Source organism: Cupressus sempervirens, chromosome 7 (assembly GCF_028749045.1).
Source record: "Cupressus sempervirens isolate cs-2001-9-10 chromosome 7, ASM2874904v1, whole genome shotgun sequence".
Taxonomy (NCBI): Eukaryota; Viridiplantae; Streptophyta; class Pinopsida; order Cupressales; family Cupressaceae; genus Cupressus; species Cupressus sempervirens.
The window spans coordinates 824,299,381-824,319,133 of NC_143124.1; positions in this window are offsets into that span (position 1 = coordinate 824,299,381).

Sequence of the window (19,753 nt, forward strand, 5' to 3'; positions counted from 1 at the left end):
GTGTGTTTTGTAACCTTTAATAGGGTTAGCTCCTAATAGAGCTCACTTCAGAAGAGTGAAACTTAGTGACATGTTGCTAGTGATTTTTTCTCAAATTGGGGTTCCACATAAAATCCTAGTGTCAAATTTGTGTGGATGTTATTTATGGTGTTTTACTGATTAATGTTTATATTTTTCAAGTCTATTATATTTAGGACAATGGACATCTAGTTGATGCTACTAAAAGTTGATTGTAGAGAGCGAGCTATGGAATAATATATAAGATCTAAAGTTGATTAAGTGTTTGTTTGTTCAATTGGTAGATTTGGACCTTGGATAAATAATTCACCCCCCTCTTAGTTATTCTAATTATTCTAACAATAATAAGGTTTCTCCTACAAATGAGGTTGCTCCTACTACTAATGAGGAGAAGGATATTGGCCCTAATGTGAAGGATAAAGAGGTTTCCTAGCAATACAATCACTAGGATGAGTGGGATCTAGACAAGAGGCTTGAATTTCTAAATAAAGATAAATTCAAAGAGGATAAATCACTTGCGATGAATACATGGGTTTATAGTGAACTAAAGACTCTGAAGAACACTATTAATAATCTATAAGGAATGCCGGATGAGGAAGTCAACAAAAGGAAGTAGATGGAATCCAATGTTCCAGTAACATTCTAGAAAAGCTCTTGGAATATGAAGGCAACATTAGTAAACTCCTCAAGTTCAATGAGAAAAGTATGCAAAATGTCACTTTGAGTCTTCTTGAGGCAGTGACCAATATGTGTAAAGGGACAAAAGGTGAGGTCATGGCCAAATTTTCTCATGTTGTTGGAGTTGCGATTGGTGGTCCTAACTTAAATATACTCAAGAGAGTAAAATGAAAACTAATCATGTGGCTACCAATACTTCTATCAAAGATACTATTAAGGAATTTCTTGGTTTGGGAAAACATCTAGCCAATGTCCTTAAGGAGTTGGCATAGTTTTCTTCTTCTATTATTGTGTGTCTATCTATTTTTGTAAATTGTTGGTTGTCCCTACTAGAATTTTGTTATTACTAGTAGAAGTTTCTCATTGGTTTTCTTTCCCCTTTGGGGATGATATGGTCTTCATTGATTCTCTCATGGGATATGATTTATGGGGTTTTAGGTCCCCTCAAAACTTCTTTTTAGATCTTGAGGAGGATGTCTTGGTAAATCTTGAAAATCTTTAGTATCTTGATGTAAGGGGTTTCGGTTCCCTCAAAATCTCCTTTTACCTTAATTTAAAATATTAAAGTTATAAAAAAAAATGTATTGATTGTAAGTATCTACAATTTGACAATAATATTAGATAGGGGAGTATAATCTATACACATTTTATCAACAGCGTGATTTTCCCACAAATATTATAATATGTGTTTTCTATGCAATAAAGGATTACTTAATATGTTACAAGCTTAAGTTAAGTCAATCCATAGGAGTAGAATTTTTTCTAGAATTGCATATGTATTTAAAGTATATTCTATATGACCATGATAAATAAGAACAAAGAGATCCAAGTTCAATATATATAAGGAAATATTTTTATATTATTTCTGGATAGGCTTATTTACAAAGATGTGGATCCCCTGGATTGAATCAAGGAAGAGATGATAAAAAGGGAAGCGAGAAGAGTGGATAAAAAATATCTAACCACTAAATTCAAAGTGAATATTGTAATATGTGATATTAGGGTCAGTGCAAGAAGTTGGGTCTCACTTTTGGCCAAAAAGTGGAAGTGTTTTTCTTGTTTTTAAAATATTTTGTCAATTGATGCCAAAATTTGAGCCATTTAGAGATTAAATATAAAAAAACTTTAGAAATAAAAATTGTAGTGCCTGGAATCTTCTTTCTGAATATGTAATTTATTTGTATACCCATATGATAGATTATTTTTTTGGTATGGATCTTTAAAAACCACTTTTTCAAAATGCTTGTTTCAAGACCATACCACGCTTGTGTACAGACACCATAATTTGACACAAATGAATGAATTTTTGTGAATCCTTTTAAATGGAGTTACCTGACACACCAAAGATTGATGAGAATATTTTTCTTGAATTTTTTAATGAATTTTTTTTAAAAATTAATTTTTAATTGGCTATAAAGGAAATTTTTAAAACCTCTCATGTACAGACACCATAATTTGATCAAAATTTCACTTTTTTCAATTTCTTTTTTTAACTTCAAAAGAATTGAATGTAGATTGATGACATATAAATCAATTTAAGAAAAAATATAAAATAAAAAAGTTATTAAAGTTTTAGTGAAAGTTGCTATTTTACATTTAGGTACCACCTTTGATTAAAAAATAATAATAAAATAGTAAATAAAATCATAACTCTATAAAATTTATATTTCTGAAATCAGGACAGTGAGAGCTCTAATGGGTTTTTGTTTCATAAAAAAATTTGATCGAGAAGACCCTCTAAAAATTATGGTAAGGCATGAATTTGTTGGTTCAATGCCTTAGCCAAACCTTGAGAGGCCAATGCATAGGCTTGGTCTCACCAAGCCTGTCCCAAACCAAAATTCGAGGTAGGAAAAAGAAATCCCACCTCATGTTGTAAGAAATGGGCACCCGTTATTTGAATTTCAAAAAATGGGTACTCATTTTGAAAAGCTAAAAGCGGCATGTAAAATTTGTCAAAAACTTAAAAAATTGAATTTTTAAGAAATGGGTACCCGTTTTTTACTTTTAAAAAATGGGTACGCAATTTTAAAAAGATTGAGTACCCATTTTTTATTTTTAAAAAATGGGTGCCTGTTTCTTAAAAATTCAAATTTTTAATTTTTTGAGAAATGAGTACCTATTTTTTGAAAATAAAAAATGGGTACCCAATTTTTAAAAATAATAGGTGCTCATTTTTTAAATTTAGGGTCGAGCACTCAAGCCGAAAACGGGTGCCCATTTTTAAAAATTGGGTACCCATTTCTAAGAGGTCTCATTTCGCGGATTTGACTTCCGCGAAATTGCGACCCAACTTTGTGCATTCACCCATTAAAACCTTTTATTTTAATAAGTTTATCCTACCCAATAAGGAAATGAACTTTTAGCCAACAAGGTTGTATTTTGTAATCTAAATATGCAAACAAAAGGCAAAAAAAACTTTTATAACCTTGGTTCTTGCACTTGAATACAATGTAAAAATTTAATATTAATGAGATAAATTCCTCAAGGTAGCGACCTATTATCTATTAAAAAAATACATAATGAAATTTTAAATTACAACCTATTTATTATTATTTACAAATATTTTAGGTTTATCGAGAAGAACATCAAGATGATATTTTATACACATGAATAAATTTACTCTTCTAATGAATCTTAAATGACCCTAAGCCCCAAAAATGAGTGTACATAAGCCTACACAAAGTAAATATGTTGTAGTGATTAAAATTAAAAATCAATCTCAATATTATAGTTAAATGTAATAGAAAACTTGAAAATAAGAAGCTGTTAGTTTGATTAGTATGAAAGTTTCTAAATAAATGTCAAAGAGCTCTAAATACATAAATACAGATCCAATCTAAACAAACACTTTGATTCTTAATGACTCATAAGAATTGCCTAACTAATTAATAATCTCATAATTACTTTGTTGTCAATGTTGATGTTAGTTTTAGATTGAATTATCATTTATGGAATCAATTGCATGAGATTTTCTAAAGAGTGAATTCACAATATCAACATTGAATAAACCCACTTTGAATCAAATATTACTCTAATAATTGAAAATTTTACTTATGGATACCGGTCATGTATTGAGTGGAGAATATGTAGATCTATACTTTAATAAATAAGTGACATACCAACTAGAAGTAATATGACACATCTAATCCTATGTTCAATTATCCATGCAAAAACAACATTGATATTGTAGCGAAAGGAAGCAAGAAGTACCCATCTTGTTAACTAAGATATAAAATACCCAATGATTTATTGACTTTATTTAGGGGTTCAATCTAAGGGGTGTTTGATTGAACCACCTTCAATCATGCCTATTGAACATATACATGGTACTATGTGGTAAAGAGGGAGGGGGTTGAAGGAGGTTTGATTGAACCCCACTTAAAAAACTATACATAGGGTCAATAAGTAGTATTTTTCACTTTTGAATAGTTAAAAGGAGGATCAATTGAGCCTTATTAGATTAGACATGTCTCCCGCTAATATGTACGGGTAGAAATTTAGTTGGCAAAACAAGGAAATTCATATCACATAAATTATTAGAATAAAAGAAAGACTATGATGAACACATAAAAGCACATGCCCTTTTTATCTTACCAAATTAATTAATATGTGTTATTTCATAGTTAATGTTTTTAATTTTTAAATCAATTTCTATAGACACCTAGATTTTTGCACCCTAATATCACATTCAATTCATTATCATCACAACAATCAACTCCCTTGTTAATAATTAATTACATAGTTCTATTTAGTTATTACTTTAATAAAACTAACACCACCTTTCATACTTAAATGACGAAATACATTAACTAATTTATAATTAATACATGCACATAAATCCAACTAAAATTAATAAATAACTTTGGGGTGTCACACTTAGGGAACCAATTGAAAGACTTTCTTGGGATATAGTGCTTGTAGGTTTGGGCTTGTGGAGTGTTTGGAAGTTTGAAAGATTGTTGTTATTGATTGAAAAAGTAGCTACAATTATCCTCATCCACATTCAACTCCATGTCAAATTAGTTGAATAATAAATTGACCAAGTTAATGTGAAATAAAAATAATTGTCTATATAATGAATTTAGTTGAATAGTTATGTAGGCAATATGGATAAGTAAGATAAGTTGGTATGATGTTAGAGTTGTCATTTATGGAAACATATATACCTTATATGGAGAAGGCACTATGTATAGATGAATATTCCACAATTAGACATGGAAAATTGTCTAAGTAGCAGATAATTGTCTAGAAGAATAGAGACAATTTTGATGTGTATGGATGATAGAGTTATTTTTGGCTCATGCACAATTAGGTATGAATAGTAAGTATTGTTAGGATGATGTATATAAGTGCGCAAGTTAGTACATACAATATAGAATGAGTTAGGGAATAAACACTAGTAAAGAAAGTGAACAAAGTAGAATAAAGCTAATTGGGTAATTATAGGTTAAAGAATCTTTTTTTTACAAAATAATTATTTATCTAATTAGAGTTGACATCCTAGATATTAACCCTAAGAGGGAAAGAGTCAATTTCACATTTTTCGAAGCATGTGAATGCTTGAAGGCTGACTGGTTAAATCTTGTGGAATGAAAAGATATAAAGGAAAGATTGTATTATGTGAAGTAATGTGAAGTTGTAAGCAATATGTGAACTCATATGTGAACTATATGATGTGAATTCTAATGTATGATCGGAGGTATGCGAAGAGCAAAGAAGGAATGATTAGATATTGAAGATATTAGCATTGTAAAGAGGTTATCTCTTTTGTATAATTGTATATACCAACTCCTAATAGGGTTGAAGCAACTCCTAATAGGTTTGAGGCTTTTAATGGGGCCTAGTCCTCTAACAAGGACCAAGAGACTATATGTATGTTATAAACTCCTAACAGGGTCAACATACTTAACAAGATATTTTTGTTTAGTGGATCATTTTGTGGGTACCATCCCTACCGGGGTTTTCTCTTGGCTAGGGTTTCCCTAGTTAACAAAGTATGCTGCTATTTGTTCTCTTGTTGCATGGTTATGTTTACTATTCAACATTGTTAGTTTACTTTCATATCCATGTTATAAAGTAATTAACAATATCTATTTTTGGGAAAAAGTTTGTAGAATATTCATTCACACCCCTCCCACTATCAATATTCCCTATTTCTAACAATTGGTATTAGAGCTCAGTTACTCAGAAGAGGCTTAACAACTCAAGAGTAAGATCCCTATGAATATGGAATAGTTTTAGAGGAATCTTGAAGAATCCCTTGAGCAGATTGATATTTTTACTAAAGAAAGAGATAGTTTAAAAGAAATATATGAAGATGCAAAAGACTACATTGGGAAATTGAAAGACAAGATTGTTCATCTCAAATCTAAAAAGGAACCTAAGGAGAAGAGAAAAGATAGTGATGAGGTATCAACATTAAAGAAAGAAAATGAGATTCTGAAACATGAGTTGAATATCATTAAATTAAAGCTAAGTTGGAAGAAATATGATAGCAAGATTGAATTATATCTAAAATTTGAGAATGCAGATCTAAGATCCCATCTTACTTAAGTGACATCTGAACTTGAATCTATAAGAATAGAGCATATAGAAATTGAGAAGTATGATACTATTATGAAAGGAGAGTTAACCTAGGCTAAGCAACAATTGGAAAAGTTTTATTCCAATAGTGAGAAAATAGATGAGAAACTATATTATCAGTAACCTTCCTATGCTAAGACTGGTCTTGGATATTTCATTAGAGAAAATTTAGAAAAGAAATTTGTAGCAAGAAAGGAACTAGATCCAATTATTGAACATCCTAAACCTAAGAAAAATTATAAGAATAAGATTGAATCTAGTCAATCCAAAGATGTACCTAAAGAAGTTAAGAAAACAAGTCATTGTGAGAAAAATGATGAACCTAAGAAAACATAGAAACTTGAATTAACTAAAGAGGTAAGGTATGAATTCAAATGTAGATGCTTTATTTGTAATGAAGTTGGTCATATGAAGAGAGACTGTATAGGTAAGTCATTCAAACCTATTACAAATTTTTATTGTTACAATTGTCATAGTTTTGGTCATAAAGCAGTTGATTATAAGAAACCTAGAATTGATGGTAATAATAGTAATGGTAGAATGTTTAGAGATACTAACCCTGTAGGTAATGAAAAAAGAAAATCCTCTAGCAAATATAATGAAGGAGAAAGATCTAATGGAACAAGGAATCACATTGTGTGTTACAAGTGTAACAACTTTGGACACATTGCTTGAAGTTGCAGAGCATAAGTTAATCAGAATGGACCTAATCAAAGAAGTGCACCAATATGTTCGCTATGCAATTTTTTTTACCATATAGAAAGATTTTTCATAATGGACATAAGAAAATTCAACATGAATCCAATTTTAGAAGGAACAATAACAGAAGTGCCAGAAGGAATAATAACAGTAATAATAGTTAGAAAGATGAATTGATAGAAAATGTGGAAGAATTCAAAGAAGTATTTGTCAAATAAAAATATCCATCAAGTTCACATTTAGTATTAGAAGAACAATATTTTGATGCGCCCGATGAAAGGTTGAAGTCAACTATTATATGTGATTCATCATATTGAATTAAGCATCTTTTATTGAGGATCAAGTATCAGAAAGAGGAAACTAAGATTAGAGATCAAGTTAAGAGTTGTACAATTAATATGAGATAGAATAAGATAAGAGGAAGATTTAATTAATATTGCATGTCATTTGGAGACCACACATATAAGAACAAATGAAAACAAGTCGGTTGGTAAGTAGAAACAACTATTTATCAATTGAGCAGTTATGCAGTTAATGTGAAGTTCATTTTGATGAGATATAATCCGTATGAGTAAGATTATGTGTATCATTTAATCATGTAAAGAGTTAAGAAGAAATCAAGAGTGATTTGACAATGAAATTGAAGGAGAATTGATCCATTTCAAGCAGAAAGAACATAAAACCCTAAGCTACGTGTCAAAGTGAGGTATTTCACTTGTAAGAAATGATTTAATCGATGAATTGTGTTAAGAACTCAAGTGTTGGAATGCATAAGTATTTTTTATATAATGTAGAAGATGAAGCAAGACCTAAAGTGAAGATAAACCATGTGAAACCTATAGTTGATGAACCTAGCACCACGTTGTCTAAAATGCCTAAAAATGTTATTCAAATTTGGAAGATGTGAGAAATTATCTTAGAAGAAAGTTTGAAACTATAGGAGAAGAACACATCTCTAAGGAATTTAACCATAATTACAACCAAGATATAAGTTATCAACAAGGATATGAATACTTGAAATATAATGAGCTAGTAAAGTTTTTATTTTACTACAAATTTGATGATGAAGAGTGGACTAAAGTGATATTGAGTAGAATTCATGATGATAAGTTTTGGTTAGGAGATAATGTGGTTGAAATATCACCTAACCTTGTTCATGAGGTCACTAGATTATGCAATGAAGGTATTATTCTAGTAAATGAAAAGAATGTCAACAAATTAGTGCTTGACAATACTAAGTTTGTATACAATGGTAGAGGTTAGAAAGGCCAGAGTTATCATTGCACCAAAAGATCAACTTATCAATGCCAAATCTACAACCAATAGTCTTATAAAACCATAGGAGACAATTAATCCATGTCGTGAATCCTACGAGGGATACTGGACCATTGCCAAAAAAAATTTTGTTAGTGCCACTCATCATGGATTGTAGGATTCAAACCTATGACCAAGCTTTGATACCAATTTTTAGAAAGGTCAGGGTTGTTGTTGCACCAAAAGATTGACTCATTAATGCTTGATGCAACCAATAGTCTTATAGAACCATAAGAGGTTGTTAAGCCATGTTTTCAATCCTGTGAGGGATGCTAACCCACTACCAATAAGAGAAATTGTGATCAATAAGATTAAACAAGATGATGTTAGATTCTTAAGTAGAATCATTAGAGAAAGGATGTGCTATAGCTCCAGAGAAGATGATATGGCAACTGACTTTATACAAGTAGCTTAAAAAATAAGTGTTAACATAGAAAAGGTAAATTTGTGTAAAATTTTAAGAGTGCAGATGACAAAGAATCTAGAAAATATCAAGAAGGTTAAGAATAGTCAGTTTAGATTCCAATCCTTGATCATACATATGTTTTTCTATCTAATCAAGAGATTTCCATTTATGCAAGCATCAACCATAATGAGTAGTGATAGGAGCACTATGGAAAATATTTCAGAAGTATACAACATATACCTTATTAAGAAGGTAAATGACAATGCTAACTTGATTGTGAAGACATACCAGACTAAGATGAGGGAAAGATTTAGAAATCCACCCTCTATTTCAGATAAGTATAAATATGACATTTTCTTTATGGTAGATATTGATTTCACATACATTAAGGCAGTAGATCCTAGGATTTTGTACGTTGAACCCTTGGGCTATGAGATTATAGAAGAAGAAATAGAAGGATATATTAAAGCCAACTTTAAATGAGACAAGGATGAGGAGTTTGACATGTTAGGAACTTATGAATATTTTCCAGCTAGTCAAGCATAGTTGGAGAAATCATCCAAGAAAAAGGTTGAGACTATAATGAAGAAGACTATGGAACAAGTAGGGATGACAATAGAAGAAGCTAGTGTAGTAAGGAAGACCATCATTGGAATGAAAAAAATTGGTCAACAAGGGATGATGCACATTCCACCCTTGGTATCTATTGGACCAGTAGAAGGAGTAACAATGACCACACAAGCTACTACAACATCAATTGCTGCCTATCTAATAGTATCATAGCAACAAACACCCATCACACCAACTATTCTACTATCAAAGAAATTTGATGAAGAAAAAAAAATGGAAGTGGTTGAAGTGAATAGGAAATCAATTAGACTAGAAGAGATGAAGAAAGAGTCGCTTGACTCTCCCAGGAAAAAAAGAATAAAGGAAATGGCAACAGTACCAAGGAAGAGGAAAAATAAATTAATGTCTAGCTTGCCTAGTAAGAATATGTGAGGTCAAATAAAGTCTCAAAAGATAATAGAGAAGCAAACTAAAGTTGTGCCCTCATGGAGAAAGGCATGGAAGCTTAAATTTGAAAAGTTTTAAAACATAATTATCAATGAAGGAAACTTTGTTCAATTAAATAGGTTTGATCATTTATATATAGGGATTGAAATATTAGAGTTGGAAAATATTGTTATTAGACATATAATTCTTTCTAATAAGAAATTTAAATATGTTAAGGATGAAATACCAAAAGAACTCTATGAGAAGGTGAAAAAATAAAAGGAAAAGAGTTGTTGATAAGGACAATAGCATCAGACAAAACCAAATAAGAAAATTATGCCAAGTAGATAGTGATAGGCATATGACTATTTGATGAAAAATATTGAACCTTATCTTAGAAATAAGAAAAGGCCCATATTGATAATGGGATGCAATTATCAGGAAGTTGACAAGAAAACTGAAAAGGCTATTGTGCAAATGATGGTAGATTAGAACAAGGTAGCAGCATCAACACCTCATATCATAATTGAAATAGACACAATTTAGATTGGTTGCACAAAAGTCATAGTTGATACAACTAAGAATCCTTTTAAGAATTATGTTACAAGCATTGTTGGAAATATCTCTAGCTACACAAGCTCAAAAGAAGAAGTAGATGAAGAAGAGGAGAAAAATAGAAAAGAAGAAGAGAAAATAAATGAAGAAGAATAAAGGAAAAGGAAGAAGGAAGATGAGAAAAAAAAAAGTAGAAGAAGAAGAAGAAAGGAAGAGGAGAGAAAGTGAAGAAAAGAAAAATGAGGAGGAGAAGAACATAAAAGAAGAGAATATGAAGAAAAGAAAAGAAAAGAAGAGGAAGAAAAGAAGAAGAAGGAAGAAGAAGATAAGAAGGTGAGTGCACCAAGAAAATCTCTTATCCTTGCAACATTAATGGGATTAGATGATGATGATTGGTTAGAGTTGATATCATCTTTAAGATAGATAATGATTTTTAAGAAAGATAATCATCAAGAATAGATAGGTGAAGAGTTTGAAAAAAACTTTTATGGATGTAACTGTTACAAATTAGAGTTTCCATTGCACCAAATATCGACCTATCAATGTCTGATACAACAAATAGACTTATAGAACACAAGAGGCAGTTAAGCCATGTCACAAATCCTGAAGGGTAATGTTGGAAGTTAGTCCAACAATCCCCCCTCAATGTTACCCAAGGAGATTCAAGCCTGTGACCAAGATTTGATACCAATTTTTACAAGCTAGAGTTGTCATTGCACCAAAATATTGACCTATCAATGCATGATACAACCACTAGACTTATAGAACATAGGAGGTCGTTAAGCCGTGTTAGAAGTCATGAAGGGGAACATTGGAAGTTAGTCCAATAGTAACTTAAAATTTATAGAGCACACTTACAATGAGAATAAAAGATCCTGAACTAGAGGACATAGCTAAGGTAGTGATTCAAGCATTTGATGTTGAATTCACTAACTTGTCAGATGTGGTAGTATTCCAAGTCCAAGTAAAGCATGATGCTCAAATGTTTGACACTATGTGTTAGAATATTAAGAATGACTTTGGAGGTCTTGATGCATGCATCAAGGAGCTAAGAAGATGTGAGCAAGAAGGAAAGGCATTGTACACCAAATGTGCTATGAATTTTAATTTCAAAAAGGATAGTGATGATGAGCTAAGAAGGAAGCATGATTAAGTTGAGGCCTTAGTAGATCAACTTATACAGTCAAGTTCCAAAATTGAAGACATTGAAGGATAGATAAGAAAGACTTATGATGAGATAAGTCTCATAGAATTGAATAGGGAAAGGATTGAAAAAAGGTTCTCACTTTTTATGGAACACCTATCATTGAAGATCAACACACTTGAACAAAAAATGGAGTGTTTGAAAGCAAAGACATCCTTTGATAAGTTTGTATATTCAGACTTGAATGCAATAGAAATTGCATCATATGGGTTGTGCACTCTCCTTAGCATATTAGAGGGAGGGAAGAATACATGGAAGAATAATTTGAAAAGCATAAAGGAAAGTTTTGATGACTGTAAGAAAACTTGGCAATAAAGAATATAACCGTTTCCACATAACCCATAATAGATCTAAAATAAACACGAAATTAAAATCCACATGCAAGAGAATAGAAAACATACCCACAAAATTGTGACACAAGATATACCCTGGGAAACCCTCATTGAGGGAAAAACCCAGCCTCCAAAAGCATCCATCACCATGTATTATTCAGCAAAAAAATACCATTGCCATACAACCATGGAAGCTTTCATGGCCATAGCCACAACCGAGCAAACTATGTAAACAAGCATGAATCCACACATCCCATGCCATGCTTTCAACCTTCACAAATGCTCCCTTGGCTAACCTGTCAAGCCTTGTCTCGCTCGACTCTTGCCTTTTGTCTTCTCGTCACTCTTTTTCTTCTCTCTTTATTTCTTTACAACAACTACCCTTGTGGCTACTTATATAGTAGCAAGTCCCACAAAACCACTAAATGGTATTACATAAGCCATGTGCTAAAACCATGTGCTACCTAACCCACTGACCCCACATTTAATATTGGGCATTTAATTCTTTTCCCCAATATTAAATAATTACATGAAATATTTTCACAATGTTACAATACAACTCATCAAGAATATTCTATGAGAATCTTTACATGTTGCACGTCCATCTAGGCACAACATTACATAAAAAAATAAAATAATAAAATTACAATATTATGCAATGTGTGCAACACCCATTATCTCAACAATCTCCCACTTGTTGTATACATTGCATAGGGTCAATTTGTAGCCACATAAATGAACAAGGGAACAATCCCTCCAAGCACATCCACCATCATGGATCAAAATACACCAAGTGCTCCATCCTGGTACCCGCAACAAAATCAAAGTATCCAACATTCAAACATGAATGATCTCACCTCCTATTATGCCACTCCCACTGGACATACATAGAAGTCATCGAAAGAGAAAACCACCCAACCTGTCACATTAGAAGATCATAAAATCCTGTACCAGCTGAAATTCCAAGCACAAATAACCTGATCCAAAGGTAATCACATGTATCCGTAGTTGTCAAAATATCCATAGCTGAAATAACACCCACAACAAAGTGCCAAACCCATCCAACTATCCATACCTCAAAGGTATAACAAGTGAATCTCATATCATCGACATATCCAATCTACAACCTGCAATCATAAGCCTCAAGAGCAATACCTGCCACATATATACCAAGAAGCTCCCACTGCAAAAGATAATGTCAAATCTATAACCAATCCACTCACAACATCTCAAAGAAGTGAATCCATGTAGTATCAAGGACATCCACAATACATAAATTGATATCCTACAAGAACAACTCTCATAACAAGTCTCCAATAGTCTCCCAAATTCTCCACAACCAACAAAGGAAAGAGATAAAGAAATAACCATGCCATCTCTCACATGACAAACATGAGCACAAACCAGTGATCACAATATCTAACCAATCTCAAATCCAATGTAGTCAAAACTGAACATCCAGGAAGATAACCAAGACCAGAGAAACCATGTAAATCATAACTTGTATCATGTCCTTCTACACACACCTCTAGATGTAAACTGTGCAAGTATGATCTCCTCCATAAAACCCCAACAAGAAGCCTCAACAACACCCAAACCATACCATATAGCTAATTATGGATGTAAGCCTCTCACAAGAAGATCAAACTCAATAAAACCATTCCTAAACCAAGGAATAACCATTCCTAATCCAAGGAATATGCCCAAAATAAAACCATCTCCTAAACTCAACCAACATAAAAACATATGCACATGGAGATAACCAATGCTAAACCATCTCTCAAATGAACCCTCCAGAACTAACTCATGTACCATAGCTCAAAATCCATATCCATGAAAGAGAAGCATAAATATAATGCAACTGAGAGAAAAAAATGGGCTATACCTCTCAAGTAGCAAACCGCCGAGTAGACCAAGAGTGGGGAATGAGAATGCTCATCAAGATACCCAAGTCTCCAACCAAGACTCATCTAAGAACAATCTCCTCTCAAGTCCATATCAGGTGACTACCCCTCGGACTTCCTGCTGAAACCATCAACCGTTCCAACAAATACTTCTCTAATCCAAGAGAAATCAGCATCACCACCGTCTCTAAGTATCCATGAGCACTTGTAACCAATCAATCCATGCCAACTCCAAATGCAACATAGCAATATCATGAAGTATCCAGCTTATGATTAGTGTACTCAATACCAAGAAACTAAACCAAGATCAATGGCAAAGTTCTAACCATGGCCTCAGGAACATAAACATGACAACATGATCTTACCATCTCAACTAAAGAGATAACATGCTCCATATGAACACACCATAACATGTCACAACTCTAAATGCGTATCAAGAGTATACCATGACATAATAATGAAACCATCCTCATACCAAGGATAACATGCCAAATAAAAGCATAAACCACACCTTTGCCAAGAACCCTATGAGTCCTCAAGATGCAACCATCTCCACACACCATGAAGAAAACCATCTCCACATACCAGGAAGAACCATCTCCACACACCATGAAGATAACCAAGAACTCCATGAGTCCTCAAAATCTAACCATCTTCATACACCATGAAGATAACAAGTGCACCATGCAAATGCCAAAGGCGCTTCTGCAGCAACATGATCTAAGACAAACCTCCAACATCTGCAAACACTCAATAAATATATCAATGCCAACAACTCCCACTCAACTGTGGTACCAAGTCACCTATGGCATCATAAAATCCATCCTCTCCAAATCAAGAAGATATAAACCAAACCAGGAACTAATCCTGCACTGTCACCCCATCACTGTCACAAGCTCCCACTAAACCATGTATCCAAGCTATCCATGACATAATGATGAAAAACCATCCTCTAACGATGAGAATCAACTAAGGCATCAAACTATCAAAGAACTCAAAGTGCACATCATGAGCTCCTCAAAAGAAAACCAAATAACCATGATCCTCAACTAAGAAGATATACCACCATAATTGAATCTGAAAAATCCAAGCTAATGAACATCAAGGATGTACCTGTATAACCAATCATGTCTTGCCAAAATCCATGACACCATGATCACATCCATGAACTGAGCATCTGGCTCTCAAAGTGTCCAACCTGTCAGCATAAAATAGTCAACCACAATCCTCCACTATGACTGTCCCTGGTAACAACATCTCATCCTTTCTACATGAAGATAAAATCATGTGACTTAGGGCATAGACAACCCAAATCCAAGCCACCAATCTGAATATGCACCAATAATGAAAGATCAATGGGCAAAGACAACCCATAACCAAGCTATAAATGCAACCTGTAAGTATAGACTGTTTACAACACTGCACAACTTGTAGATCCAACAAGTCATCATGCATATCCAAACCAAATACTAATAATCATATCATCATGAGACCAAACTGAAATATGAACTGAGTATACAATGACATCAAATCTTAAATCTCCAATGCCATAAACTCACAAGTTACCATAGTCAAAATATACCTATAAACTCTTCAGATCAATATATCAACAAATAAATCATTCCAAACCTGCACCAAATCTAAACCAATGTGTAGAGCTCTCCAAGAGCTTTCCGTTGACTACTCGAAGTCCAAAATTCGACTCCGTATGCTCAAGTTATGCCCTAATCCGTGCTCAAAATAAATAACATCTGACTTTAGGGCTCCTAAAACCTAACAAAATTTTACAATCATAGAACCAAACCTACACCATGTTGTAGTGCTCTGAATTAGCTTTCCAACGCTTGTAAGAACTCTCAAATCTGATATTCTGAGAGAAAGTTATGGCCGTTTTACTAAGAAAGTCTTTTTACCATTTTCAATACGATTTTTCATTTTTAATTTTTTTTTTCAGTGACGAAAATTCCGACGGGATTAAATTTGACAGCCATCATGGGCTAAAACCAAAAAACTCTTTCATTTCCTCTGAACATGGCCAAACTAGGGCATATTATATATCAAAATTTATGAAAATATCGACCTGGATCCAATGGTGAGGTCTGTTTTTACCCAGGAGGTCATTTTTGCAAGCTACCCCCCAAAACCCTCATTTAAATGAAACATCCGAAAAAATCTTTTTGTCCAACAATTTCACATGCCCAAATCTTTTAACATCTTATCATAATAGAAAACCCAAAACCCTCAGATCTGCAATAATTATTCATATATCTTGCCCTTTTTCTTTTATCCTCTCATGCATTCCCATGGATTCAATCTAGGGTTACAATAATAAAACCATAGCTCTGATACCACTTGTAAGGAAACTTGGCAATAAAGAATATAACCGTTTTCACATAACCCATAATAGATCTAAAATAAACACAGAATTAAAATCCACATGCAAGAGAATAGACAACATACCCACAAAATTGTGACACAAGATATACCCTGGGAAACCCTCGTTGAGGGAAAAACCCAGCCTCCAAAAGCATCCATCACCATGTATTATTCAACAAAAAAATACCATTGCCATACAACCATGGAAGCCTTCATGGCCATAGCCACAACCGAGCAAACTATGTGAACAAGCATGAATCCACACATCCCATGCCATGCTTTCAACCTTCACAAATGCTCCCTTGGCTAACCTGTCAAGCCTTGTCTCACTCGACTCTTGCCTTTTGTCTTCTCGTCACTCTTTTTCTTCTCTCTTTCTTTCTTTACAACAACTACCCTTGTGGCTGCTTATATAGTAGCAAGTCCCACAAAACCACTAAATGGTATTACATAAACCATGTGCTACCTAAAACACTGACCCCACATTTAATATTGGGCATTTAAATCTTTTCCCCAATATTAAATAATTACATGAAATATTTTCACAATGTTACAATACAACTCATCAAGAATATTCTATGAGAATCTTTACATGTTGCACGTCCATCTAGGCACATTACATAAAAAAATAAAATAATAAAATTACAATATTATGCAATGTGTGCAACACCCATTATCTCAACAATGACTACATTTCACAATTATCCACCTAAGTGTAGAGGTAAAGATTTACAATTTTGACATGTATATAGATTTTGACACCTTTGTCATTGATGTCAAAGGGGGCGAAGTATAAGGAAAATTGTATAATGTATAAGATAAGGAGGAGTAATAGTAATATAATAAGGGGAAGTAGTAATTATATGAAGTATTGTATTAGGATTTATAAGGAAAGATGGCTATAAATGTAATGATCCACAAATTTTGAACTTAGAAGTTTTTTTTGTAAGTTCTTGCAAAGGCCAAAATTTGTAAAAGTTTTTATCAACATTTTGGGACTTAGCCAATTTTCCCATATGTTGCCATCAATGAAAAAGGTGGAGATTGTTGGAAATATGGATAAGTAAGATAAGTTGGTATAATGTTAGAGTTGTCATTTATGGAAACATATACCTTATAAGAAGAAGAGACTATGTACAAATGAAGATTCCATAGTTAGACAAGGAAAATTGTCTAAGTGTCAAATACTTATCCATAAAAAACATAGAAAATTTTGATGTGTAAGAATGATAGAGTTATTTTTGGCACATGTGTAGTTAGTTACAGATAGTACATAGTATCAGGATGATGTATGTAAGTGTGCAAGTTAGTACAAACAATATAGAATGACTTACAGAATAAACACTAGTAAAGGAAGTGAATAGAAGAATAAAGCATAACAACAATTGGGTAATTATAGGTTAAAGAATTGTTTTATTTATGAAATAATGATTTAAATAATTAGGGACAACATCCTAGATGTTAACACTAAGAGAGCAATAGTTAGTTTTGTATTTTTCCAAGCATGTGAATACTTGAAGGTCAACTAGATATATTTTGTAGAATGAAAGGTTATAAAGGAATAGTTGTATTATGCAAAGTAATGTGGAGTTTTAAGTAATATGAAAACTCATATGTAAACTATATGATTCAAATATTGATGTATGATCAAAGGTATGCAAAGAGCATAAAAGAAAAGATTAGATATTGAAGATATCAACACTATAAAAAGGTTTTTGTATATCTCTTTTGTATAAAGAATAATATTGTATAATTGTGCATGTTTGGGAAGTGGGCTCATCTTGCATACATTTTGTAATTGTAGATACCAACTCCTAATAGGATTGAAGAAACTCCTAATAGGGTTGAGGCTTTTAATTGGGCCTAGTCCTCTAACAAGGATCGAGACACTATGTATATTATAGACTCCTAACATGGTCAACATCCTTAATAAGATATTTTTGTTTAGTGGATCATTTTTTGTGTACTATCCCCACCAAGGTTTTCCCTTGGCCAAGGTTTTCCTAGCTAACAAAATATGGTTTTATGAGTTCTCTTATTGCATGGTTATGTTTACTAGTCACCATTGTTAGTTTACTTTCATATGCATGTTATAAAGTAATTAACAATATCCAATTTTTGGAAAATGTTTTTAGAATACCGATTCACCTCCCCCCATCTTAGTATTCCCATATATCTAACAAGTGAATCATAGTTCGAAAATTAATTAAATTACTGCTTAAAGAATGGACTTTCTTGATTCATTGATCAATGTAGAACTAACAGATCAATTATTTTAGTTTACCAATCAATGAAGAGATTTAATTAATTAATAAACTTATTATATAAATCAATATGTTATTTTTCTAATTCTAAATTAGTCGTTAGTTTTTAAACTTGGTGAAATTGTTATAAACACTTTATTTTAGTCATCCACAAAGTATTAAAACTACTATTATCTGTAGTACTATCATTAAAAAATAGAGAAAATAATCAAGAAGTCATGGGGATCTTGCATGTTCATATGAATATTTTCACTCCATAATAACATGTGAAAATCGACTTGGCCAAATGATCTAAGGTTTAAGCTTGGTTTACAATAGGAGATTATATTTGTTATTAATTTCACTTGTTCAAAATTTCCTATTAGTAATTGGTTTGCTACAAAAAAAAAAGACTTTTATTCAAGATATTGGAGAACATAATAACTAAAGAAAAATTCATAAAATTGCATGAATAATGTAGATTGAAAATGAAACTCAATCATTACTTGTTAAAAATTACCAAAGCTAGCCATCCACTAGATATTGTCCAAATGACGATCTTTGTACGAGAATTCATGACCATATTTTATATATAGTTCAAATAATATGCTATGAAGTAATACAAAAATTATAAGAAAAAGATAGTTATAAAATATTTTTAAAATAAAATTTTAAAAATGAATTTAAATATTATAAAAAATATTCATTTTCATTATCTTTAAATTCTTGTTAGTTCACTCATTATAATTAATAGAGTCTTGAGAAGGCTTAAAAATATCTAGCCCAAACTTACATGCAACAGGAACTTTCCTAACCTCTTGTCGCAACATTTTTCTGCACCAAACTTAATGAAATCCGACCTGACTTTTATGCAATCTGTTTGACATACTTTTTTGAGAAAATAAAACCTAAAATCAACCCGACCATAGATTGAACATCAAATAGAATTTACAAATCTTTAAACCTACACCATCTTTTCTTCTTGCATGAATTTAAAACTTGGGTACAAACCGACCACCGATCGAGAAATGTTCAAGAAATTACAACTACACATTCTATGTATATAAAAAGAATCTTTCCCTTTATCACATATCGATGAATATATGAAATATTCAATCGACTCACAGACATAAACCCGCGCGGCTGAACGTATTGACAGCAAGGATGACAAAAGGAAATAAAGCAGAGAATAAACTTATATACATACTCATCTGTGACCATAGAACTGATCATAGAGATTTAAATGATTTCCATCAGCAAGGAATGACTCTCAAAATAGTTTATGCCAGACTTGCAACACCCAAATCGATCCTACTATAATACAATCTTAAAAAAAAACTCTGAACTATGAAGGACTACAAAGAATCAACTTACATATGATTTGCAAAATTAGAACATTCGTATATTTTCAGAATGTTGATTTCCAAGAGATGGTACAAAAG